General features: G+C 38.6%; 1 protein-coding gene and 1 long non-coding RNA gene across 4 annotated transcripts in view; one reads left to right on the plus strand and one right to left on the minus strand.

The window, feature by feature from the left end:
- The window catches only part of LOC136299007 (uncharacterized), an 88,107-nt gene extending 63,580 nt beyond the window's left edge, over positions 1-24,527 (plus strand). Inside the window, exon 3 of the long non-coding RNA XR_010723434.1 lies at positions 24,330-24,527. This is a non-coding gene — a long non-coding RNA (uncharacterized lncRNA). The remainder of the gene's footprint in view (positions 1-24,329) is intronic.
- Positions 1-25,970, minus strand: part of CA10 (carbonic anhydrase 10) — a 201,132-nt gene that overhangs the window by 62,224 nt on the left and 112,938 nt on the right. The gene's annotated exons all lie outside the window — the stretch shown is intronic.

Here is a 25,970-nt window from a genome sequence, read left to right on the forward strand (position 1 = left end):
GTGGGTTTCTTTTTTTACTGACTTTTACTGTCTTTGTGTCATATTTCCATATTTTTCTTACATATTCATTGGGTACAAGCACTTTTTTTTTTAATACATAGAATGCTTGCTTTTGTGAAAATCCACTTCTTAGACCAAACTGCAGGACTTGGAGCAATTACAGGAACTGGGAAGCCGTGTTATCATCACACCGGAAATTAGGCTTGTACACTGAGGCAGTGATCAAAAATAACAGAATTCCTATTTTTACTCCAGATATTACTAGGAAAACTTCCCCATATAAGAGGGCTCAACTTTAAAATAAAAATCTGAGAAAGGATGTGAATAACCCCTTGTATATAAAGCACAACTTCCATAATTATAATTGGTAAAGTGAGGAAAAAACATTAAACCCCAAGCATAGATCTCTCTTTTTCCAAAAGCCAACCAAACTCAGCACAACTGAATTAAATAGCCATGAGAAGAAAGCACTAAAAAGACTGTCAGAAAAAGTAGTTATAACCTATAGGATGTATTTAAAGTCAAATATAAGGAAACAAAATTATGCTTTGAAAGAACTCAATGAAAAAGTATTCCAAGAAATCAGAAGGAAAGCAATATCCTGATTACTAAGTAGTGTTAATTAATAATAATGGGTAGGTCTCTTCAGGAGGAGAACAACCTACAGTTAAACAAGAAAGTTAAGTTACTATCCAGTAAGTAATTACTACCCAGTGTTTCTAAATATCATGGTGCCTTGAAAATGCAGATTCATGGATTCTGATTCCTGATACCCTGAGGTAAATACACAATAACTACAGCAAAAATATGTGGACTCAGCTAGCCATAATGGAAAGCAGAATTTGGCTGTAATCTATGACTGGTAATTCCCACCGAGTTGATTATGCTATTTCAAGATTAAAAAAATAGCTAAAAGAAGAGGCTCTATAAAAATGTCAGTGCAAACAAAAGGGAAGATTAAGATGATTTCCCCAGTGCTGATGGAGTTCCTGGTGGTCCAGATGCTCCTCAGCTAAACAGCTAAAGGCTTTTCCCTGCTACCTATGAAGGCATTTCTGAAATAAAAAATATTTTGCTGCAAACATCATTAAATTGCCCAGGATCGCAGGCATTTTGAAGGCACTTTCCAGGGTGGTCTCTCACCCAGGCAAGTCGTAATTTTCCACCTCCTTGTTATAAATGGCAAAACACCTAAGGATAATAACAGCATTTGGGGAATGTTTCCAGAAGATGTGCAAACTTCATGCCAGGTCTCCATGCTGCTGCCTGCTGTCTACTGGCAGAACTGCCCCAAACTCAAGAGGAAAGTGGATGAAGTAACAGGAGATTGGAACTGAGCACACCTCTGTGTTACGAACTCCAGTACCTTGCCCAGACATCACCAAAGATGGCTTCTGAAAACTGTTCAGCCACAGCAATATCTCCATGGGAGGGTTATTTAATGTTTAAATGTTGTTTTCCAGTTTATATTTTATCCTCAACACAAACTTAAAATCCAAAGCAAGGCACCAACTTTAACCAACCCAGATAAAATATCAGCAATAGAATTATGATGACCAAAAAAGAGAAATCAGAATACTTCAAAAATGATTCTGCTGTTTTTCTCTGCCTCTGAAACTCCTCACTAGTGATAGGAAACCTTTTCCTAACTACAAGACCTTGGATAAGATGACACTCACTGCTCCAAATATCACAAGTTTTGGGTTGCTGGACGAGGATCTTGTTGGGAGAAGTGTGTTTTTAAGATGTCTTTGAAATCCCCTGCACACCCCTCCACATCCCTTTCCATGCTGCTGCCCACACACACAGTGACGTCAGATTTTTCCATCTCTGCTCTCACATTGGGTGGTTCCCCATAAATGAACTGAATCTCTGAGTGGGGATGAGGTATTTGCTTTGAAAGCACACCTGGGAGCTGAACTGACATTCTGAAGTAGATGCACATTTTCACAACTCCAGATGATTTTATAGGACTAAGTTGTGAACCTGTGCATATTTTTGCTGGAAATATTGACTTGCTGCATTAGAAAGTCTAACCAGTGCAATCATGGCAGCTGCAGGTGTTTATACAGTTACCAGTGGATTATTAAATCTCCTCAAAACCAATGACTGATCTCCTGGAAATGGATTTAAAAAGCTGGGGAGGTGCATAAACAGCCGGGCAAATTATACAGAAGCCATCCGATATTTTTTGAAAATCTAATTAATTTTACCCCACCAAGACCATGATAGCAGGGACATCAGAGAAGGAGCAGTAATTTACCTTTCTTCCCATTGATTTCTGGATTGTAAATGGAAGAGACAGGTATTTTTAGTCCATCTTAAAAAAAAAAAAAGGGTTTATAATTAAAGCTTTATCGGTGTTTGGGGAGAAGAATCTAAACAACATTTTAATTTGATTTGTTGCACACTCTATTCATGTGTTTCAGCAGTAAGTAGATTATTCATAGCAGGAAAGATGGGCTGGTCTGTGCTGTTGAGTTTTAGCAGGCTGTGCTGAATTTGACACGAACCTGTCAATACAGCACACAACGTCACCATTCTGGGGCTCCTCAGAGACATTAATCAGCAAGACATTCCCTCATCATTTACTGCAGCAGTAATATTTTGTCTGACATTAACTAAATTCTGCTCCTATTTATGCCCTGTTTGTTTTGCTTTCAGAACACTTCAGGCACACTGTTGTTGCTGTGCCTGGTTCTACTCTCAGTAATAGAGCAGAAGCATTAATTTAAATTGTGGTGTTCTGGCTTTCTCCATGACTGAAGACATGCACAAGGGCTGGAAATTCAAAGAATGGAATCCCAGCTTCCAAGCAAAAATAAAATTCCTATTGATGTCCTTCTGGGATTTTACAAATGCAAAGAAGATGGGATAGTGAAGCATAACATGAAAAATGGCTTTATTTTGCCTGATGCATCTTTTTCAAGACTTGAACCAGAAACCTGTTGTAATTTTGATGTCTTTGTGAACACAATGACAGGATGGGTCCTGAACTAGTAAGAAGTGAGAAATGACTTGACTCAATTGCCAGGCTGGTTTTCAGACAAAGCCTCTAATGCTGTGAGGAATGTGGTGTTTCTGAAACACCATTTAATGATGCAGGTATTTAACTGAAAATATATTTTGCAGAAACTAGGAAAATTACTTCTGATTTTACCTGAATCATGTTATAACCATAATTAAATAGTAAGATTTCACCAGGTTTTAACTGTCTCTCTTTTGGGTCAGCCACATCTAGTAACATACCAGATGCACTTTATCTTTGAACAAAATGAGCTTTCCAACTCAGTATCACAGTACCCTTGGCTGTACTCTAGCCCTTATTCCAGAAGAAAAATTTAGGTTTGGTGTTTTAAAAGGCACCTCCTCTCCACTGCATTTATCAGCCCAAGTTGGACAGCTGCAGTTAAACTCACTCCCACAACTGATCACACACACGCACAAACACACAAACACAGAGTCTCTTTCTCTATCTCCCTTACACTCTCAGCTTATTTCTGGCAAATAAATAGATTTTCCTTTACATTTAAATCTGTGTTTTAATTTTGGTTCACTCTCTCTCAAAAGCAAAAGCCTACAGTCTCCCTAGTCCTAATTCTTCTTCCATTTGCCTCTAAACTGCAGGGTAGATATTCAATGTTTTGACAAAGTGAAGCACTTACAGAAAAATTCCTATCAAAAGTCTTGCTTTTCAGAAGTAAAAGCTAATACACAGTTTTGAGAGAAACGGTGCAGCTGCAATCCTATGTACATAATGCAACTATTTATCATTGTTGGGCACTTTTGACTGGATGATTCAAGATTTCCTTCATTGCTTCAAGACATTTACAAGAAGATAAAGGAGAAAACATTTGATGAAAGATAATCCCATATGTTATAAATAATGACTTCTCTGGTGTTGCCATAAAGTATTTTATAATAATGACGCAAGGTGAATAATTTGCACTATTTTCTCTTGGATTGAAAAATTGGATTCTTTTTTAGGAGCTAAGGGAACGATAAATTTCAGTCCCAAATGAGCAGCACTGCAGAAAACCTTCCACTGTTATGCAAACACCTACATGAGTAAGGGAAATAAGTGCCAAACCTAGTGATCATTGCCATTCTCTGCTTGCACGTGTTATGCCAAACTAGTATCACCATAACACAGTCTGGTACGGTGTGCTCCACCAGTTTAATAATTTTTAAAGTCTGCTCAAGCCTGTTTTCAAATACCCCTAAACTGGTTTATCAGTTCTGTTCTAATTATTATTCCAATGACAACTGAAGTATTACAGCAGCAATCAACCAGTTTGCTCCCACATTCAAGACTTGTGCTTTCTTTTTCCATAGATAGTTTCTTTCCTCAGAGAAGTTGTGGCTGCCTTAAGTTCTTCAGTAAATTTGTAGTTTGTTATTGCATTTAGTAGCAAATACATTTATTGTAAAAATCTACTCTGGGTGCAACTACATAAAGCCAGATGCTGAATTTCTGCTATTTCCTTCGCAGCAAGGATGACAGAGTATATGGAAAACTCAGAGGTTAACACTCTAATAAAATTCAAATCAACCCCAGTGAGCTGGTCTGATGCATCGTCTACTAGGGTTGGGTAACTCTACCCAGAAATAAACAGCCTATTTGTTGGAATAATAAGTATTCATACCAGTGTACTTGTGAATTGTTACACACAGACATGAAATCGCATGTGAAAGACAAACTAGGACCTAAGGAAGGAAAATACCTGTCTATTTTAATAATATTTTCAGGATTAAAACCCAAATAGGGAAAAGTAGCCTATTAACACTAAAGTGATTGCCTACAAAACTGAAAATCAAATCCAGGTATTAAAACATTTATTATCCTTTTAACCCCTCCCAATAGCATAGGGATTAGTTTTCCCCAATTGAAACAATTATAAAATGAAATTAGAAAAAACCTCTCAGATTCTAAACTTGCACAAACATCTATTCCATCATGTCAGAAAACCCTTTGACACATTGTACAATGGACAGGAAAGAAGATTATGACTGTGGTAGTGCACTGTGGTGGCAGAAAAGCAGGTCTTGGTCACCAAACATGCCAGCTGCACTTTCACATGTACAAGTGGCTTTTCCAGTAGAAAAGAAGGGTTTTCAATGCCAAATGGGTCCTTAAGAATATGATTTCTCCTTGTGGCTTTTGAATATTTCTGCCGTAATCTGGATGGAGCTGCAGGGTACAGGTGCAAGAAGGCCACGGCAACTGTGGGGGAGCAACAGGCTCCTCTACCATCTCACTGGCACAGAAAACTGGATTTTATTCTTAATATTTAGCAGTTTTATGTGTGGCTGCAGATATATAACTGCTTCCTTCCTCTTGTGTGAGGGCTGCTTATCTTTGTATTGCACATGGACTGCAGGAGGGATGGGGACAATCTGGATTTTGCTGGTGCAACCAGGACACTCCTGTGAATCCACGGCAGCTGACTCTGAGCCAAGAGCCTACAGGTCCAACCAGGCTGCTTAATGACCAGCACATGAAGCTGCACACCAGGAGCTCTCCAGTTCTTATGTTGCATCCATGGCTCTGTCAGTGAGCAGTATTTGGGTTAATAGGAGCATGAGCTGACCACTGACTTCTCACGGATTTGGATACAAACCCTTTCCTTAGGGCCTGTTGACAGCTCAGCGCACAACTTCATCAATTCTCCCCTTACTAACAGCCTGGTTTGGCTTGCAAATTGTGTCCAAATTGAGGTTTTTTTGCTGAACAAGAAGCGTCATTTCCTTGGCATTAGGGAAGGCAAGATTACAAGTTTCCGTTGGAAATTAAAGGTGGAAGTGGTTTGCTTGAGATAAATTCTCTAGGTTTTGGCTGAGTTACAGAATAAATTCCAGGAGAAACAGCCTCCTCCCACCCCAAATCAACACTCTTCAGCAGGAAAACAATTCCATACAAACAGCAGCTTGGCAACTGCCAGGAGTGAAATCCTGGTTTTGCTGGAAAAAAAAAAGAGACTTCTACCATGGATTTCAGTGCAGCCACACTTTCTTTCCAGGTCATTTGAATCCCTGTCTCACAGCTGGTTGCCCAGTTTTCAAAGCACCACAGAATGGGTTGTGGATTTTGGATCCTGCTAGAATACAGGATCCCCCACGCCTGCCTGCTGCATTTCCTCAGCCAGAGCTGGTCTGAGGCACCAGCAGCTGCAAGCTGCCAGTGCAGAGACATTTCCTGGGCAGGAAAGGGATTTCTTAGGTTTATGTGCATTGCCAATCTACAGTTATGGCTGTTGAACACCCAGCACAGCTCAGTGTGCTGATGAACACCCCATATGTGTGATTTTCGAGGAAATACCATGTTCTGGTATTTAACTGACAGTAAAGGTAAACACAACTGCTCACTGCTCTGCTTAATGACTATGGCATAAAAGAATGTCCTCAGGTAGGAGATTCTAGCAGGCTTCATATTGACTAATTCCTTATTCAGTCACTGACTTTTCATTCATTTTTCAGCAAGAGAACTGGTTAGCATTAGGCTGATGGGATTTGATGCCCAAGTTTTAAAAAAATCTACCTAAATCTGTCTTCACATGAATTTTTCTGACTTACACGTTATAAGAAACACAGGCATCTCTTTTATCCTAAAAAAATAATTTTATGATATCCTTGAATCATCAACATATGACGCATCAGGAATGACTTGATCATTTCAGTGGATGTTCTCCAAACCATTAAGAATATTGCCAGCATAATTATTTCTCCTGCAATATTTTCTCCTTTAGAACTTCACATCTAATTCATAAACCTGTCTTTCATACTAATATATTATCCTTCTTCACCTGAGGAAAATCCCACCCTGACTTGTGTGCATAGTCACTAACACTACTCACTTACAGATGTTCATTAGTTTTCCTTCCTTTGTCATCTTTCTTGCCATTAAGAATACTGTGGCAAAAAAGTACATTTAGGATATTCATACATACATGGATACATGTTCACCTTGTGATTGCCCTATATAGAATACTATGAAGAATAAAAATATCTTCAATCATCTTCAGCCCAAACCCCTAGAAGAGATTTAAGGAAATGTGTGTGGGGGCGGTCAAGCTACTAATGCAGGAGTCTGGAATGACTGCATATTTTGAATTTTTATGGATTTTTTGTTGCTACCTTTCAAGTTCAGAAGATGTTTCACACTGTAAAGTCTTTAAACTTAGGACAGCATTTATATTTTTTTTGAAAACTCTCAGGAAACATTACTTGTAAAGATCTCATGTTTCCATGTAAGGAAGTTTATAAAAAAAATAATTTTTCCTTTATGTTCCACTTTGTTTGATGAGTTCTTGTGGATGATCTTGACAAATTAGATTTTCTGCTCCAGAGCTTGCAAAAACCCATTTATTGTAGAAAGAATTTAATACTTAACATAGTTGGATTCAGCCCTGCACTGGGCCTTTCCCTTCTTACTCACTCTTTGCTTCCAGTTTCTCTTTACAGCTGCTTAAAACTGAATGAATAAGCATAAAAAAGTATAAAAAGAGAAAAGTACCTTGTAATATTGTGAAGTTATTGTTACAACCTCATTTCAGCTGCAGAGTCCTTGCAATGCATTAGGATTTCTGCCCTGCTGCTAAATTTGGAGGGTTGGCACGAGTTTAGGCATGGGGACTGAGAGGTGACTGAACTGTGCTGTGCCAGGAGAATTCTTTGTGCTCATTTAGCTATCCCTGACTCTAGTTCGGGGCATCCAGGGCAATGAGCTGCTTGGCTACAATCAAATTTCAATTAGGGAATGGTGCCCAGCACCACCAGGAACTTCTGATCTTTGCTCAGCCTAAATTGTCAGACCAAAAGGCAATGAATGGTTAACTGTGCCTGGGCTGCTGTGGCAGGTCTGGGCACCTCTCTGCATCCTCACGTGCATTTTAATATTCTCCTTCCCATGGACCTGTGGAGATGCAGAATGAGCTACCTTTATTTACTGGGTCCCTGGAGGAATTTGGGAATGAGCTGCATTAAGAAGTTGCTGATGCCTTGTGGGAAATCTCTGAAACACATTTTGTTTGGAGTTGATTCTTTATGTTCCCCATAGCATATTTTCTCTGTCTCTTTTCTTTTGCACTAGAATCCTTATGAGAGAAGTTGTTGCTTTTTTGGGGGCAAGATTTCCATTACTGTCTCATCTCAGACTGAATTTCCATGTTTAAGTTTATGCTGTTTGAAGCAGCAATTAATGCAAACTCTATTCCCCAGAAAGAAGAGGTTGGGATTTTTTCTCAGGGAGGATGAACAAAAAACAAGGGAGAGGTATTTGCTCAAAACTTCTGTAAACCTGCCTGATGAGGGTGCAAGACAGATATAAGGGAAGGAAGAGAGGTTTTTCCCATCTTTCTATCCTAGCTGGAAATTTTCTAGGCATGTCTTTTGTTTCTCCTCAGGATGACCTGAGAGGGTTTCAAACCAAGGCCATGTTCTGCAGCATTACATATGACAGGAGAAGTGGCATCACTTCCTTTGTTTTACTTTTAATTTTTTTTACAACACAGATAGCATAGCGCAGTGAATGCATTGGATATTTTGGGACTCTGCCATCTCCCATTTCACTGCTGTCATCTCAGTTTGTCAGCAAAACATTTCACTGCTGTCATCTCAGTTTGTCAGCAAAATAGTATTTTAATAAGAATGAGCCAAGACTATTGGCTGGGATCCAGGAAAATACCTGAATCTATCTATGATTCTATGAATTCTTCTGCTTTCTTGTGACTGCAAACTCTACAGGTATCATCAGACAAGCTCTATCTGCAATTACACATGAGCAAGTGTATTTTCCATAGATTATACTTTGAATTACTACCAGAAAATAGTAGTCCTCTTCAGTGTAATGTGTGAGAGGAATCAGGTGCCCACAGCAGCATTTATTTGTTGTCAGAACATGGGGTAGGGGCATTGGTTTGTCAGCCACAGTCCTGGCCAGCTCTCCTCAAGGGCTGGTCAGGAAAATTAAATCACCGCCGTTATTAAATTACAGAATCAGTAAAATGCAGTTAAATCTGGATTAAATCCTTACCACATAACTTGCATTTCAGAGGAAAAACTCTGTTGGTGTTATCCAACCCAAGACATTCTATAATTCTATTATAATAACAACAGAGTGACACAGAGAACTGCAATTTCTTAACTTTTGGTTCACGGTAACCACTGCAGTCGCTACTGCATGTATTTCTGAAAATGAAATTTAATGCTGAAGGAAAGTTGTCACTTGCATGAAATACACAAAGAATAATGATAACTTTTTAATGATGGAATTTATGTTTTAGGATTAGATCCCAGTCCTAAATACAGCTGGATAATGCCAGTGATTTGTATGTAATTAAAAGGCGAAAGATCTCCTCCTCCTCTGATGGTTATTAGAGCAAATCCCAGGAGGGAGCAGGAGTAACAGCATTTGTCTCTTTGCAACTGAGAAGTCTAATAAAGAACTGCTTTATCCTGCATTTGTAGAGAGTTTCATGAAGCTGAAGTGAAATCTCAAGTAGCTTTTTGTTTGTTCAAAATATTATGTTTGTTCAAAATTGCATGATGTTTAAAGGGTGTTTTACAGGACTTAGTGGCATCTGTTGCCTAATACTCTGTTGCAATATTCTGCTGCAATAGCTCCTGTTGGAGCTACTACTGAAATAAGATAATTTTCTAAAATAAATGAAGGAAGAAATGCATAAAAGGCATTAAAGCATTTGAAGCTAAACAGTTTATTATTGTTGGAGAATTACCTGTATACATGATTGCCCAGAATTGCCTGTTAAGGACTTATTCCTTCATTTTGAGGATGCGCAGTACCCTAAGTGTTATTTTGTGTATAATAACTAATGCTTAAAGCCACTGGGGGACCTGTTTGCAGAACTACTGCAGTGATTTTCTCTCCATTCTGGTTTTATAAGGATGCTGTTCAGATAGAGTGAAGTATAGCAGTGCCAAATGCAGAAAACTCTTATTTTCCAAAAGTTACATAAAATCCCTTTTTAGTCACTGCTTTGAGTTTTCACTGAGCACTTCTGCTAAAAATATTTACTGTTTTCTAACCATTACACTGCAAAAGTATAAATTACAAATTTGAATCATTCACTTGCAATTAAATCCACCTTTTAATTCCATTAAAAAAAAAAAAGGTTAAGAGGCTCCAGTGACCAGAAATACTAATTTTATTTATACATATATGTCAGAGCCTTTCCAGAACATGGCAAATGCAAGGACCTCATCCCCTATAGGCAACACCCAGGAGTTAAAAAAAGCATTCCAGTGGTACTGAGAATATATCCAAATTTATTATATTGAAAACTTTTCATTAATAGGCAGATTGTAGAAACAAAGATAGGGATGCGAAATTAGTGTAGCATTAAAAAAAATGACTGTCAAGAGAAAATCTTACCTTTGGTTTTAGAGCACAGAGGGGATGAGGAGGGTGAGTGAGGGAAGAGTGGCAGCAGGACTGGCTCTTCTCTCTGGGCGTACCAGGGAGACCAGGGAGAACTCCCTTGGACGAAAAAGCAGGTGCTTCACACTCATTATTTTATTTTCATATCATTATTTTTAAGCAATATTTGCCCTCCTGCACACGTGGCATTGCCTTTTGTTTATTGCTGTTAGTACAGATTTTTGCACAGAATTGAAGTGGGAAATCTGCAGAAATGTTTTATTGACTCTGAAACAAAGAGACTTTCTCAAAAATCCCGGGGGTTTTCCAGGTGGGACTGCACCACGTTTCAAACGTGGCCAGGTTTTAGTGCTCCTGTGTTGTCTCCAAAGCACATCAGCCTGTTTGTGGTCAGCCACATCCGCTAGAATCCTCATTTTCTGCTGGCTCCACACTGCCTACAGTGCAACAGATTCCAGACCAGTGCACTGAACCCAGAAAAATGACACCAGCAATTATTTCTATCCTTTCACTCTGCTTTTTACTACCTTTGGATGTGATTCATGCTTTTATATTTTTTTACATTTTCAGGTATTTTTCTTTGGCATGATTGACTTAGTTGTTATTTTAGAAAAATATAAGGGCAACATGATTTTTGAGGTTATAAAAAAAAAACTATGCACAGTGAGAAGCCAGAAACAGGAGGTCAGAAAAAAAGTTCTTCAATTCCTATCTCATTTTAGGGTACTGAATATTACCTTCAGTCAGAAGCACCAAGGCAAGACACCAGTGGCTTATATTTTTCAAGTGTTTTGGAGCAAGTCTTCACAGAAGAATAATTTAAAAAATTTTTACTGATTCTTTATTATAAATGTTAATTATTTTTTATCTCAGCAGAAAACTCACTCTTAACAGTTACTGTAGCATATTGTAAAATACTACTACAGTTTGCTGAGATTAATTTATTTTGATTATTCTAATGATTTGCTATTTTTATTGGTATGCTGGATTACAAAAACTGCAGTGCAATTTAATTTTTACCATCATATGTGCAGAAAACACTGCAGGCATTAAAATGATGAAAGAAGTGTTATGCTAGTATCACAAAAAAAGGATGCAAAAATGATTTATGTTACTTTCGTTTCCTATTTGCAGCTCATTAAGTTACTGTCTTCTTGTAATGACCAAGTGAAAATTAAAGTACTTCAGAGAAGAACTTTGGGTTCAAGCATCATTAGAGGAAGATAAATGGGTTCTTTGATGAACTTGACTGCAGAAATCTATAGAGCACAACTTAATCAGAGACATTGATGCTAGAAAGCAGACCTATGATTGAAATCTTTTTAATACATATTTTTCCTTTAAAAAGCAGGATATGATGCATGAGAGTGATTTTTTTTTTAAATACCCTTCCAGTTTACAACGTAATATGGTACACTGCACTTGTATTTTTACTCACGGGAAACTAAAATCTAGAAAAAAATAGGTACCCCCGAGGTTATATATCTCCTTTTACTCTCTGTATTATGTAGGATCTGTGACTCTGGGACATGGGATATTGTTTCTAACTAATGAACTCCCAATTCACTCAAAAAAAGCATCATTTACATTCCTTTGAAACATGAAACATGGGTTACAGTTAGATAACTGCAGATGGTAAAAATATCTTCAGCTTATTTGCTGTCCTTTCTCCAAGAAGAGTTTTTTAACAACTTAATGAGATGGTAGCTTGAATTCCACTGAAATATTTGAAATGCCTCTGATTTTGTAAGGTTACTGCAAGGCTGTAATTAATAAAATCTAATTCATAGAATCTGAGCCTCTGGAAAGAATAATAAGAACTTGCATGCAACACCGCAGTGCAGTGCTGTAGTAATTCTTCTCCAACAACTTCTATTAGTGTTCAAGAGAAAAAAAAGCCTAAATCTAAATCTCAAAAGGAATACAGAAGGTTAGAATGGGAATCTAAAATGTTAAAAGGTTTCTTTCCCTCTCCTATTGAAATAACAAAAATTAATACTTCTTGTCTACCTAAAATTTTCTGTGCTAATAGGTCATAACTTACGCCTCATACTTAAGACAAAGTTTTCATACATTTTCATTCCAGAAAGATCCCATAGTACGATCCCTTTCTAAAGAAGTGGAATTCTAGGGCTCTATTCCACAACTACCACTTGTTTGTTCCACTTACAAAAATATGATGTGCTAAAACAGCAACAGCAGATTTTTACATGTTTCCTTTCCTTTTGGAGTTTGGGGGGGTCAACACTCTTGGAAAATCTTGGCACTACTCCAGTTCACATTTTTTTTGGTTTTATTGGTTGTAAGTGCAGACATAGAAGTTGGAGCCAAATGAATCCCTCCAAAATGTCCCTGTAAAAGACCTGTACCAGGACAGGATGGAACTTTCTGATCCTCCAGGAGTTTGCTCTAGTTCCATCTCAGGCATTAGGAAAAAACCTCCAGCACTTTGAGCAATTTCTGAAGGATATTCTCCCTTTTCTCTCATGCAACTGTTATTGCTGGTCAAATAAACTCACAGGGAATTAAAAACTACTTTTAAAATTACCAACTTCTTTTTCACTTTCAGCTGCTCCTGTTTCTCCTATCTTATCTGCTGCTGAACTTGTCTGTTCAACAGAGCAAGCCTTTCTCAGTGTAAACCAACACTGCTTCAGCAGCAAAGCTGCTGGGTATTAAATACAGGAAGACGGAGATAATTTTTCATCAGGCTAGTGCTTTAATTACTATAAATTAGATTTTATTTCTCTAAGCAAGCCAACGGAATTATTTGGGCTATTTAAAACAGGAACTCTTTAAACAGTTCAAATCATTCACAAAACAACCATTTTTATCTTTGTTCTGATGTGACAGTAACTTTATGCCTTGAGAAGCATTTTTGTGAGAAAATAGGTCTCACAAATGCCATGATATTGAATTTAATGCTCATTGATACCAAGTCTCCTAAAGTCATAAAAAACCAAAGGTTAAGCATGAAAGCAAAAAAAGGCAAAAATGACCTACTCATAGGGAAAATTCAGTACATAAAACAGTAATTCCTGCCTGGGAGCCCTGTTCTATCTTTTCATGGGATTAAGCCCTGTAAGCAGTACATTATCCTCATGTCCAACACTAAAGATTCTCTTGACTGGATCTCTGCGCCCCTGAACCCTCTTTAATCATACCTGAGTTCAGAAAATACACTTCCCAGGACAAATTTTTGTGCCAGCGAAGCCACATTTAACGAATCTGGAATCATCTCAATAGCTGCAATTTCTGACAACATGGAAACCCTTTGCAAAAGGCACTGCTGATCTGCCAATGACACATTTTACCCAGAAATGTCCTACACTTAAATCTTTTTTGTCCAAATTAGATGTTGAAAAGTGATTTTTTCCCCTCAAAATGCTTATACAGAGCTTGCATATGTAAGACTAAGATAGCCTGCCCCCTAATTTCAAACTAAGGGCCACAAAATGGACATGAAAACCAAATGTGTGATGGATTTGTGTGACAGAAGGCATGACAAACACCTTGTCACAGCTTCATACAGATGGAAAGGTTTCATAGCTGAATAATGGGAAATCTTGATCTGTGCAAGCAAGAGTTTGTCTTCCAGCTAAAGTAACCCTAAGTCTCAGTTTTATGCCCTCTGTTTTGACACAGCATTAGGTGAAATCACACAGTTACTGACGGGATTGAAGTCAATATTGAGGAGGCCCAGTGAGAAACTCGGGCAAGCTAAACACAGTTTTTGTTTTTACTTTCACAATGATTCATCAAGGAGTATCTGGGGTATTTCATATCTGGGCTGAAGAGGATGTGTAATCCACAGATAGACTGTAAGAGTATATAATGTTATATATAGTGTATATTTAAATATTAAACCCTTCACTATCTTTAGAGTAGGAACTCTGCCTTACAAGCCCTCTCTGTGATCCTGGGATCCCATTTCACTGCTGAGAGTGACAATAACAAAGCTTTCCTCTGTCCTTCTCCTCCTTCCCTCCTTGTGGTGTGTTTGGAGCTCTCTCTTACGTTTCTGACTAATGTTTTCTAAACAGATTTTCTGAATGTTAGTCATGATCAACTGAATTTCAAAGAATACAATATTTGCATTGCATAATAAAAGAAAGGATAATTTTTATAGGTTTTATATATTAGGTAATCAGCTTCACAGATGATCAAAGATTAACTTTAAATGGATGCTCCTAAGAAAGATCTTCAGTCTTAAATCAGCTTTTCTGCTTTAAACCTTTCTCTTTAATCCTCAGCTTCAAGTAATTTTATCAATAGATAAAATTGGAAAATCTTTTAAACTACAGAAGTATAATATAATCTGATGACCCTCAATGCTATCTTTTCTTTTCTTGAGATAACTGTAAGAGAGCATAAATACTTTGTCTTCTTATAAGCTGCACCGTACATCAGCAACTATATAAAAATATTAATAAACAAAAACTGGATCCTTTAAAAAACAAACTGAATCAATCTAAGGCTTTTTTCTCAGTTACATAATATTTCAGGGACATTTGTATGTCAGGATTTAAAGCCAGGCTGTACAGTCCCAGCAGCACCTCCCAGAACACATGTGCAGGACTCATTAGGGCTGCAATGACCATGTCCTGGACTGTGCTCAAGCAGCTGGACTGGAATGGAGGGCAGCCAAGATGACCAGTTTCACCACTTACCTTGTCTACAGCATAAATCTGCATTGGCGTTAACAGCACCCAAATGAAGGCTAAAAGATTTTTTTCTGAGAAGATGGCTTGTGTTGTCAACTTTTTTTCTGAGTAATCCTATTTTTGCTGTTTAACACCTAATTATCTTGCTTTAAACAAATAGTATTCTCTACCATTACACTTAGGGAAGAGCAAAGGGTACCTACAGTGTCACATTTTTTCACCCATCCTTTTCGATCAAATTGCTTCTGGAAATGCCCATCTCTCTGCATTGATGCAGCCTCAGTGAAACTCAACACTTCTGATCACAGGAGCTGAATCTGTCTTTAGGAATCAGATCATTAACTCAGTTGCATTGGTACATATCTGAAGTACTCTGAGTTGCATTGCTCAGTTTATGGTGATTGACTCAAGGCAATCTCAATCTCAGCACACTTCAATCAACTCCAAATATCCAGCTTAGTAAGGACACTTTAAAACTAGATTTGATATGAAAACGTTCCCCGACATCCTTGCCAATTGGTGCAGTATCAAAGCCACATAATGAATAATAAATGCAATAATAGGAAAATGCTATCACTACTGCAAAAAAAAATCCACATAAAGTGAGAAATAGATTGTATGAAGTGTAGTGAAAGGAAAGAAAATACCCAGGATTTGGAAAACACTTTATGCCAGTTTTAATTACTGCTAGCCTTGCTGACAGCAAGTAAAAGGTAAACAGTTTTCAAATTAAAATGTCATCTAAAAACCTCACTATTCTTGTTTATCAGATTGGGAGATCTGATTTTATTGGTATTTAAATTGGGTTTACAGAGATATTACTCCACTATTTCCAATGCAGATTTGTAGAGTGTAAGAGAAAATGCAATCCTACACTCTTTGTTTTGACAGTGTGCATATTTTTCCACGTAATTGAAATAATCAAGTCCCTCTTCCTCCCTATTCATCGGTCACATCTTATGAAGTTGGTAAATACTTCACAACTCCAGTAAACAGCGGAAGAGGTGTTTGGCAGAAAAACTACACATTCTCATTAAAAAGACAGAGCACAAAAAACTACCAGAACTGCAGGGCAGCAGTAACATTACAGACAAACTCTACATTTGCACTCAGTAATAAAAATAAAACCAGATAAAAACTGTCACACCCTGTGCTGTGGAGGCTCAACCTGCAAAATCAAACATCAAATAAATGCATAAAGATGCTTCTGGAATGTCATTAATAAGAACAAAAAATACTCTGAAAAAGGATTCAGTGCCCACTTAAACATTTTAGGTTAAAACATTTAAGATGAATGTTACAAGCCCTGTGTTTTTAGGAAGAACAAATAAAGTGTGGCTGAGAGAAATTATTGACTGAAAAATAAATACTTTGTGCTGTGTATATCAGACACAGACAGGTACCAGTTGATGAAGACTTCATATAGTGAGAGAGCAACTAAATATTTCAGCTGAATATTTTAAACCTCATGTAATAACAGACTTAAGGAGAATCACTAGCAAGGAAAGTAGAGGAATGGGGGCTTCCTCTCAAGGCCATAGTGCCTTGTGTACATGAGAAAAAAAGATCATCTTGCAAGATTTCTTCAGGATGTTCCTCACAGAACACTTTGCCCAGCTCAGTTTTGAGACTCTCAAGTACTAAGAGCATCAACTGTTTCATGTGGGAGATTCCATGGGAGTAGGCTATAGCTCTCACTATTGGAAAGTTTTTCCTGATATTCAGCCTCAATTTCTATTTATTTCTTCCCATAATTCTAGGTATATGGTTCTTATGGCTCAACGGTGTAATCCAGGATCACAGTCTTAGTCTTTCCTTTTACTCTTTTACTGCCCTCTTGTAATGTACAGCCTGAAAAACTCTCTAAAGGGACATTCAAGTGGCCAATTGGAGAAGAATGGACATTGCCATGCCTCGGGACTGTTACCTGAGGAGAAAGAACCTGTGATACATTACCCCTCTGAGTAGGATGTAGTTCTAGGCACAGGATCTGCTATACTGCCTCCTATAACCCTGCCCATGGGTAGGATGAATTTTTTTTGTTATAATATATCTAGGGCTAAATTGGACTCTGGTTCCCCTTATCTGAGCTATAGGTGAACATCTTAGGAACAAAAACACTTAGCAGCAGTACCTGGAGCTATTGGGATAGCTCAGAACAGACACATAATATTTCACTTGACTTAAATTTGAATCAGCATTTGAAACAAACTCAGGTGTTCAAAAAGTTTTAAATTCCTTCTCATAACTTTCAGTGTGGGGATTTTTCTTTATCTTGCCCCACCCATCCAGTCTCAACTGATGAAATTACAGAAAAAATAAAGGTGCCATGGCAGCTTGCTTTCATTTATTGCTTGTGTTTGAATCCCATTTCGATGGTGCAGAGGATGTTGGACTACAAGGAAATACAAACAAAAGTAGAATGGTAGCAATTATTCATTCTGCTGACAAAGGATAGAAATCAGAGATTAAAGCCAAAGACCTGTAAGGATTCTCATGCAGAACTTGTATGCTTTTCTGAAGTTTGTATTATCACACGAGCTGATGACTAAGCAAGTCTACACCATGTCACACTGGTCTCACTGACCTTCTGCATGATGTTTTTATCCTTTCCATCAACAACGAAGTCTTCCTTAATAGAAACCTAAATTAAATATTAATGCTATGTGAGTAAATAAAAATGGAAAACTGGACTCTTTTTTCCAGACCTAACATTTTTAGCTTAATACTGAACCTCTGTTACTCTAGCACTTTATTTGTTAAAGTTTAATAGGGTTCCAGTGCATGTTTCAAGCATTCCGTATTCAGCCATACTTTAAAAACAAATAAGATAACTAAGTCAAAAACAGTCCCATAAAAATCCAGCTCTTTTTAAACAAAGAGCAAAGAAAATGTTAGTGAAGATGAGCTACACTTTTTTGCTTATTAAAGTCAGATTTGATTTTAACCTGTTTAGACTTTGGCCTGTTTGACCTGGACAATTTGGTTTGGGGCCAGTTTCTAACTGAAAGAGAAAAACCTACAGATTAATCCAGATAACACATTGTCACTTAACTTTTCCAAAGCTCAACACCTGTGTCCTCCATCAGCAGTTTATTTCCCAATGAATCTTCCCAGCACTGCTGTTTTTCTGCACTCTAAAACTCACCTGGCAGCTTGGAGGATGTCAGCTCTGAGCAGGGCTCCCTCCCTGCCTTGCTTCTGCTACGCATCCCCTTCCCTCTCCCATTCCCCCCACAGGAAAACATTGCCATCAGGAATCCACACTCTTCAGAGCAATAAAAACAGCATTACTGCTTTGATGTCTGTATTTTATAGCTCGGTGGAGCAGATGCAGCATGGAAACAATGGAGCTGCATCCTGGGAAGTTGTGGTGCTTGCTCCTCCTCAATTGCATTATCTGGACTAAAATATTCCAAGGAGGCAGAAGGAGGCAGAAGGAAACAGAAGGAGTAGGCAGAGCTGATGCTTCTATTTTAACCCTCCTAAGAAGGTAGATTGCCCCAGTTTCGGAATTTCTGAGCATCTCAAAAAGTTCTTCTATCAAAAAACCAAATCTTCCATAAAGCTTCAGGTTCAAAACAGATGGAAGGAATGGCCCTGTGTTCCTTATTTGTAAGAGGGAATGGGAAAAATTGGTCAAAACCGGTTTTGGATAGCTTTTTCTCACGTATTTCCCTCTTTTAGCCTCAACTCCAAAGGACATAATGTGACCCTTAGATTTTATTCAGGCTTCCCAAGGTATGTTTTTGTTGTTTCCAGGTGAGAACCCCCCCAGAGTATCGAATTAAAACTTTTGGGAGTTTTGCTTTGTCCAAGAGGAGCTATGGGAATCAAATTAGGCCAAGCAGCAGCCTATCGAAGGAACCTGACTCCAGGGGGGTTTGTGAAAATGGCCCAGATATTGCTGTTAGCTCTTTAAATCTCCATTATACAACCCCTGAGCCCTGTTTTAATTTTTGATGATGTGTTTGTGGCCTCCACAAAGCAGCTGCTCACTATTTGTGTTTCTCCTGTGCCTGGGGACTGCTAACATGGATTGGACATCATAGCTATTAAGCCAGGTGCTATGAAATATGTAAAGCTATTTCCCAAAGAGAATTGCTTCTATCATCTTTTTTTTTTTTTTTTTTTTTTTTTTTTTTTTTTTTTTTACGTAACTGTTAAAATTCTTCCTGTAGCTTTCTGCCATCTCAATTCACTCTGAAAATGCATTTCTCAAGTTGATGCTTCAGACAGCTTTAAAGGATGGCAGCAGCCTGCAGAGAAGCACAAAGAACAGTGGACAGAGGTCACAGGGTTGAAGATTGTACTTTTTCTTCTATGCGTATAAATCTGGAGTAATCTTAATGTTCATTGTGCATGCACTGGTGTATACACGATTTCAGCCACTAATGTTTTGCTTTGCTCCCCTCTCCCTGAACATGCTGGGCAGCAACACTGCTAATAAAACTATTGTGACTTTAAAGCACAGCAAAACCTGAGATCATGGCTAAATTCAACTTTTTTATTTAACTTTTTTTTTTTTGATATTCTGTGAGTATATAAAGAAGCAGTACCTATATAAATGCATAGGAAAGCATCCCAATATAGATGTATACTGAAAAATAACCTTGATAAAAACAGACTGGCTTTCTGAGGATCGACTGATGAAGAAAGTACATATAAATGATGCAATGGCTAAAAAACATGACTGAGTATATGTGGCTTTTCAAACCAGTTACTAGAAATGAAGCCTTTGTAAACACCTGCTTGGCTGTTTGAATAGCATTTCATAAAAGGTCTGATGAAAGACGTTCAGATGAAACTGGGAGGGCTACACAGGCAAAACACAGCCAGTTCCACCGAAAAAGAAGTATTTCTACAGGAGGTTACTGGATGAATCACTGTTGACATTTCTATGTTCAAAATTCCAATTAAGTTTGCTCTTTATGGACAAAATATTGTTTTTAAAATGCACAAAAATAGGAATATTCAGCTGATGCCCAAGTGTCATGAGCATGGCAAACCCCAGGCATGGCAAATTATGGCTTCACAGCTCAACATTCTAAGACTTTCCATAACTACCTGTAAAGTTTTACGCTGCCAAACTTATATAGCGGTGGTTTTTATTTTCCCACTTCAGCTCTGAAAAGTTCCCAGTAATCTTAATTTCTCCTCTTTGTTTTTCTTAATCTGCCATCATCACATGTTCTGTGGCAGCTATGGTGTGTGTAAACTCATGGCTTTTTTTCTGATTTTTACACAGGGGTGTCAAGTCAAATCTGCGCAGGAAGGCACTGATTTGCCGCTGGTATCTCAGGGCCTGCCCTTGGCTCTGGAGTCATTACAATGAGAAAAGATTCCTTTTTCCCTTATAAGTGTGAGAAACTCTTTTGGCTTGGTTGGATTACAAGGAGCTGATCATGCAGGTGAAAAGAGATCCTTTATCAAGACAATTCTTACAGTCCAATGTGAGGGGCTCGCCTGCTATGGAGAGAGGTCTGAGGAAGTACTTGAGAACACAATAAGAAACGCACCTTGAATGTCCATCTGTGCAAGTGGGGAGTGTGTTATTAACATGGAACATTCTCAGCTGTGAGACCTGGTGAGCCCCTGGGTAGACACAAGTTCCCCTTTTTCTAGGGAACTGGATGTAAGCTTTACAAGGGAGTTTCACTTGCCAATGTATTTATTTGTACCTGTGGTGGTCTGCTCTGGCAGCGAGAAATGTATTGCCATTAGGTGGTTGAGCATGGTTACAGAGACCAGAAGTTGTCTTCCAGCTGTCAGAAGGTCTGCATATAAGGGGAAGACTCTTAGTAGTAAAGTTTTGGAGCTGGGTCTCTAAGCTTCACTGAAAATGGGTGAAATGAAGGAAAAAATGGACAGTTATCTCACAGGTGTTTTTTCCACTGAGCTTCTCCTGATGTTTCTTTGCACAGCAGATAAAGATGCAGCCTGAATGAAATTTGAATGCTGGGTAAGGGGTGGGTAATAGCTCGGTTTGCCCAAATCTTTCTATTATTGCACTTCCTTAATTTCCCGCCTGTTTGCCATAAGACCTTCTTTATACTGTTCTACTTTCAAGGCCAGAGTTCTAAAAGCTGAATTTCTGATTAAGGCCTAGTTTGCCTTTTCCAGATCTGCATTGTGTCTTTAACCTTGCTCTGAGACAAAGCCAAGCAGAAACAACCCCTGCAGTGAGTGTTCCAAGTGCACCTGGCACAGGGACTGGAGGGAGCTGGGATTCCAAACTGACAGGGTTCTGCTGAGGCTGCACACAAGCACAGGTGCAGCAGGACACTTGATATAGAAGTTTTATATGGGACTACTCTGTTAATCAAGCTTCTGCCTTGAGAAACTATTCCAAGTGCTCAGTGCTGTTCTCTGTGGGAAGACAGAGATAATGCTAAAGGCAATCCTACCTCTGATACACTGCAGTTGTGTTAATTATCTAAGAGTGGGAACAGCCTTGCCCTCTCAGCTATGGGTGTGATAAAGAGTGAAGGAGGGGGGTTCAGTCAGGGTCTGTGATTCATGCTGTGAGGAGGAAGGGACGAGAGGTTGGGTGAGCTATGGCTTGAGGGACAGATAGGGATAGGTGGCTGTGCTGGGGACAGAAAGGAGTGAGCTGGAACAGCAGTAGGAAGAGAGTAGAAGACCTGAGGCATTGAGTCTACAGACTAGCTGCTGGCATAAATGGACAGACCCTGAGAGCTGTGTGGAGCTGCTCACAGAAGATTGCAGAGAAAAGATATGAGAGACTGCTAGATACTAAGATGCTGATGCTTGGAGCCTGCTGAAGTTTTTAAAGAAGCACTCTGAGTGCAGTGTCTATCTTGACTTCCACAGTTCTCCACACAATCAGCAGAACATTTTTATGGGAACTTCTGTCAGTGTCTGGCCACCTAAAATAGCTTTGTCTGTTGTTATCTGAAAACCCATACTGTCTTTCTTGCTTGTCTGCATTTCCCTGAACTACATCTGTTCTTGAGATTTCTTCCCAGCCATCTCATTTAAAATATAAACATGAAGAGTGTGAAATATAAACACGGCTTTGACATTATCTCCTCTCTTTTATGGTCCCACTTTCTCTAGTCTGGAACATGTTTCTTCTAGAACAACATACTTATTGCTGACAGAGCTTTCACCATATTTAATACAGAAAACTGAAGATCTGTCCTGTTTGAGCTCACAATATCAGTGTGGCTATTTTTAAATGGGATAAAGTGGGTTGGTGGGAATGTGCATCAGGTTCACCAACTTTAGACTGGAATATTAGGAAAAAGTAAAAAAATACGCATAATATGCTGCTCTTGAAATGCCTGTATTTCCATGAAGACAGGTTTGCAAGTGCCTCTCTGATCAACAAATCAGTCAGTTGTTTACCAAAGAGAAGCTGAGCATAAAACAGTGCATTCAGTGGTAGGATGAACAGAGAAGTGGAACAGGATCTTATGGGAATACTTTAAAAACACAGAGTTCTGGTATTCCAGACAGCTGTGAAAAAATAAGTTTGGTTTGTGAATGTTCAACCAAGTTGAAGTCTGTCAGCTCAGTAATGTGGCATGTTTAACCCAAACACTTCTAAATGGGTCTGCACTGAGGATTTTTTAGCATTGTACTAATTCAATGAACAATGTAAACTTACAATGTCAGAGTAAAACTGTAGCTACATATCCACGGATTTACATCAGTACATGTTTATACTTTAGGGATTTCAAATAGGCCTACCTCATATTATGGGTTGGTTTAGGTTTTTTTTTCTGAATTAGTCATGTACAACCTGTATTCTAACAGTTCTTCCCAGAATCTCAGAGATGTGAAATGCTTCCAACTCACTATGAACATGCAGTACAGTCAGCACACACTCTTCATTTCTTAATGCAGTACTGGGCAGAAATATTCTACGTCTTTGCAAACATTTACATTCTCTTGACAGCACAACTATTGATTTCTTAATCCTATTAACAAGAGGTTGGTGGCACAAAAGGCACAGTCTGTGGAAATGTCTTGTTTCACAAGTCACCAAAGATGTTTAGTTGGTGTCAAATTATGTGTGCATATGTTCAGGAACATTTCAGTTCTACTCAAAGTCTGTAATGCTAAGCAAAACACTTTATTCACAGATAATGATATTTCTGGGTTGTGGTTGTTAATTTGAAAAATGCATTGAAATAAACACAATAATCTGTTTAAGGGAGAACAAAAGGTAGTTTGGGTCCTATATACACCATTAATCTTCTGCAAATCAAAATATGCTAGGGTTAATGGAGTTTATATTAATGCTGGACCCACCCTTTCAGAATCTACCCAGAGGACTAGTTCTTCTAAGAGATATTACCAGTGGAGCCACGTGTGTGGGAACCAGAGGCAAAGTAGAACACAATGTGAATATATTTTTAGAAATTTCAAGAGCACACAGATGTTGCTGCCCTGACCATCAAAAGTTGCTCATTCTTTTGATTTCCTAGTACACAAATAGCCATTTTTAGAAATCCTGACATTTCAGCAACATCCATTGTCCTGAAATCATAGGTGTTTAGAAGAATATTTATCAGTCATTTCCCAAATCTGAGGTCCAATTCCACAAACACAGGAAGGACTGTGGGATGAGTCGCATGTAAATTCAAAGCAGCTCCATTGTCCAACCAATTATTTTTCACAGCATTAATCAAGTGCATTTTGACAGGTACAAACATCCATTTCACCCAGGTGGGAGTGCAAGATGAGGCCTATCAGAGAAATGCTGCCTCCCAGGTAACAAAGAGTAACTCCATTCCAAAAGAATACATCTCTCTTGATGGAATAAGGAGTGATAAGATTTCCTTGCAAAACTTCCAGAAGTCAGTCCTAATGCAGAATTGTAAGAAACAGTTTCTGCCCTTTACCTTCTGCAGGATAAGTAAATTAACTTGAAATCCTCTGCAAGTGTTTGGGCTGTGAAAGGAAGAAAGGAGGGGTGATGAAACAAAAGAGAGGAGCAGCCTTGACTCCTGCAGTGAAGCACAAATACTGTTCCAATTAAGCTCTACACTCAGAATTTCTGTACTGGTCTATGAAGCTGCTCTGTGCTTCACATGAATGTTTGTGACAGACTGGGAGCTACACAGGCACCTTCCCATCCTCAGCACTGCGAATGAATATGCACATAGAACAAATAAAACGTCAGAAAAAATAAAATCCTTTTATCCTATAAAGGATGGTAACTCCATCCACCTTGTGCTCTTGCTGTGAGATGCTTGGTTTTGTGTATCCTTCTTAGCTCCTTTTCCACCTGTGTGCAGGTTCCATCCTTCCTCACCCCATTCCAGCAGGTACGATCCTACAACTACATCCCAACTCCAGTCCCAGATCCAGTTCAGCTGCCTCCTCTGTCAGCTGTCACATCAGCTCTTGGAAGACTTTGAGGGTGACAACTGTTCTGCTAAGATGGAGTTGACATTTATCTGTCGAGGAGACTTCCATGGAGAAGCTGCAAAGCCATCTTGGTAAGTTTTAAAAACTACCCACTACACTGTAAGCAATTAATACTTCATCATCATCATAATCTGCTTGTAAAACAGGTAAATACTGTCATTTGCACCTTCCATAACCCAGCTTAAAACACTTCAGTGCCTTTAGATACCAACTGGGCATCTCTGGAAAAGCTGGGCTGAGCCTGGAACAGAGAATTCCCTCTGAGGTAGAGCTGGCAGCTCTCTTCAACTCCACGTCTCTGGCTGCAAAACACTTCAAAGCTTGTATTCTCAGCCCAGGGTAGGTACCAAATAAACACTTTGATGTCTGCTGCGCTTGTTCCCTCTATCTTTCAAATATGGTGTAGCAAAATCTGGGTCAAATTAGATGTAAAATGCACTCTTCCAAATTACGCTCCAGATAAACAAGGGAAACTTCCACTTGCATCAAAAGCAGTTATGTTCATCTAAGCAAAGGTGTAATTTTGTTCCTCTGTTCCCAGATACTAATTTCTTACGCAGCATCTTTCTATAGAAAAATAATGGTTTGAAAAGCTGACAATAAAAATGCAAGGGGAGCTCACAGACATCCAACATATTTGAAAATATTAATTTCTCTCTAGTTCACAATTAGGCAGTTTATTTTACATAAAAAGTGTAAACCAAGCAGTGGACAAATGCAGGTTAAACAAAAGAGAAAGAATAAAACCCAATTAAAACTATACAGAACCTTGCTAACCATTTGAAAATCATATAAAGTAGAACTGCATGAAGAATCACCACAAAATTCCCATTTAGAAGAATGGACTTTTTTCCTATCTTCCCATAAAACTCTGACTTTTTACCTCTGAAAGTGCTTTAATGAATTCCATAAACTATTTCCTCAGCAGAAAACTCTGTGAATGAATCACCAATGCTACAGAAAGGGGAAAAGACAATTTCAACATGTTCAAAATACAAGAATGAACAGAGTTGCAGCTGCTCAGGTAGAATACACACAGATAGAGGAGGGTCGCTGGTTCCACAGCACTCTGGTGCTGTGCATGTGCAGTCTGGAGTCACCAGTCTGTCCTAAAGGAGGACAGAGCAGCCTTGGTGACACTGCAACATTTCTGAGACTTTCCTTGAACCAGATGCTCTCTGGGATATTGTGCCTTATAATTAACACGAAGGAGCAGTAATGGACTGACCGAAGAAGTGCAGTGAATGGAAATTTAAAAAACCCAGCAAACCCAAGCGTTTTGCTGATCCAAATTCATTGTTTTAAAGGAATTCATTTTAGGATGCAAGTTTTCAAGAGAGTTGGAAATATCCAAGGGACAAAGACTTGCTTTTCATCAATGACCTTGAATGTCACTGCTGGTTACCCCTGGCAACAGCTAGAGACCAGCTGGATTTCAAGAAAAGAAAAATTCAAGGGAGACCAAGGAAAAAAGTTGCCAGTGAGTTTAATTACCCACTTTCATGTTT

Source organism: Chamaea fasciata, unplaced genomic scaffold (genome assembly GCF_029207755.1).
Source record: "Chamaea fasciata isolate MVZ Bird 193981 ecotype frontalis unplaced genomic scaffold, bChaFas1.0.hap1 SCAF_19, whole genome shotgun sequence".
Taxonomy (NCBI): Eukaryota; Metazoa; Chordata; class Aves; order Passeriformes; family Sylviidae; genus Chamaea; species Chamaea fasciata.